The sequence below is a fragment of the Tachysurus fulvidraco genome, chromosome 14 (genome assembly GCF_022655615.1).
Source record: "Tachysurus fulvidraco isolate hzauxx_2018 chromosome 14, HZAU_PFXX_2.0, whole genome shotgun sequence".
Lineage (NCBI taxonomy): Eukaryota > Metazoa > Chordata > Actinopteri > Siluriformes > Bagridae > Tachysurus > Tachysurus fulvidraco.
In genome coordinates, this window is record NC_062531.1 from 1,309,682 (window position 1) to 1,312,181 (window position 2,500).

A 2,500-nucleotide genomic window follows, 5' to 3' on the forward strand; every position below is an offset into this window, starting at 1 on the left:
CTTTAATTTATTTACACATTTACACATTAATTTACTTACACATTTACACTTTAATTTATTTACACATTTACACATTAATTTACTTACACATTCACACTATAATTTACTTACACATTCACACTTTAATTTACTTACACATTCACACTTTAATTTACTTACACATTCACACTTTAATTTACTTACACATTCACACTTTAATTTATTTACACATTTACACTAATTTATTTACACATTCACACTTTAATTTATTTACACATTTACACTAATTTATTTACACATTCACACTTTAATTTATTTACACATTTACACTAATTTATTTACACATTCACACTTTAATTTATTTACACATTTACACTAATTTATTTACACATTCACACTAATTATTAGTTACAATCGGCTCTATTTTTATAAACAGTGAAAGTAAATCAGTCGTTCTGAATGGATTTGAAGTTAAGTAACTAACAGTATTAGGGATGTAATGCAGCATCATTAGTGGCATTTCTGTTCGTTTCAGCATAAAAACTCTCCTTTATCCTTATTATAATAATACTGTCAATGCACTGTAAGTGTATTTATTATATCCATCATATTTAGAATATTTCTGCAATAATTATGTATTTTTCTTTGATTTCATGGAGAATAATCTAACTTTATTAATTGTTCTGCTCTGAATGTTATTTATATATATATAATATATTATAATAACGTATATATATTCAATTCAATTTAAATTTATTTGTATAGCGCTTTTTACAATGGACATGAATATAAAGATTAATATAAAGATTAATATAATACAAAATACAAGATTAAAGATTAATATTAGATATATTTAAATGTGTCTGTATTTATCCCCAATGAACAAGTCTGAGGTGATTCAGGTGACTGTGGGGAGGAAAAACTCCCTTAGATGGTAAAGGAAGAAACCTTGAGAGGAACCAGACTCAAAGGGGAACCTCATCCTCATCTGGGTGACACTGGGGGTGTGATTATATAACCTCATCCTCATCTGGGTGACACTGGGGGTGTGATTATAAATATACAGTCTGATAAATGTTGTGTTGATGAGGAGGTTGTTGTCCTTAAAGACCACATGGAGTTCACATCTCCTCTTTAGTATCGCAGAGTCTAACTGGAGCTGGTAGATCTGTAGATGCCTCAGGATTCTCAGAGTCGGCCTCGTCTCAGTGGAGGTCCAAAATCTTCATCGCACAGAAGACAATCAGAGCTGAACTGCTGTGTTCTGTAGGTTCATTCAGCATAACATCAAGAAAATCAGACCCTGTCTAATTGATCATGGAGCATATCTACTAGTCCATGAGTCCAGTTCATCTTCCTCTACTGGTTATCTGTAGCCAACTGAAACAAATTTACAGGCTTGATGCTGACATAAAAGACCTTTTCTGGAACAGCATCCGTCTCAACACACTGCTTCTTTGTGGTTTCTGTTTCCTCCCCAACCTGCAATCAGTTCACCACCGATACCTGGTAGACCTTCCAACTGACTGTCCCTCTGAGGTGCAATGAACATTTCCAACCTCAATCTAAAGCACCACGTTTTCCCTGAACATTTCACTCACCCCTACACTGGCAACACAAAGAAACACTTACACCTTTATTCTGTGCTTCACTTGCACTCAGTTATAAATCTCATCTCAACTTGTTTTGTCCTCTGCTTGATATATCGCTTGTAATGCTAGTAATTCTTCATTTGTAAGTCGTCTGCTAAATGAATAAATGAACGTGCAGTGTTTAAATTCTCCACAAGGGGGAGACATAGTCAAACTTTTCAGCCTATTTATTCAGCCTACTTTTTCAGTCCTTTAAATCCAACTGGGAGCTTCTTTTTTTAACTGTTTTTACACTTGTGTGTCTTTGATCTTTTCTTTCTTCCCTCTGTTACATTCAGCTTCTTGCAGTGACATGTAAAATGTCTGCAGGTATAATGTGGGATATAATGTGAGGTATAATGTGAGGTCACCCATGCACTATATTTTTTTTATTTTTCACCATTTCCTCTCCATCAGCCAGCTCTTCCTTTGAAGAGGTGAAGGTCAATGTCTACGTCTTCTGAGACACGTGAAGCCACAGACCTTCCTGCTGTATCCCTCAGAGGAAGGCGCTGTCTTCCCTCTTCCTCATACATGCTCATGATTGGCTAGCATCTCTGTGATTGACAGGGGAGAGAGTGGGTGCCCCGCCCACTCTGAGAGCACAGAGAGCATTTTTCCCCTTTAGTTTCCTTGGATGTTGTTGTCAAGGTGAACACTTTTCTTACGCTACTCTAGAATACACGCTAAAGATTTTTTTTTATCTTTAATGACCTTTCTCTGCTCTTTAACACAATTTTAGAGCTTAATGAAAAGAGCTTAAGAAAATTAAATCTATTACTGAATTTATTGTCATCGTACAACTACATTAAAAGGGATGTGCATCTAGTCTTATGTTTTGCACTAGAATAGAAATAGAAATAATAGAATTCAGAACATAAACTGTGTAC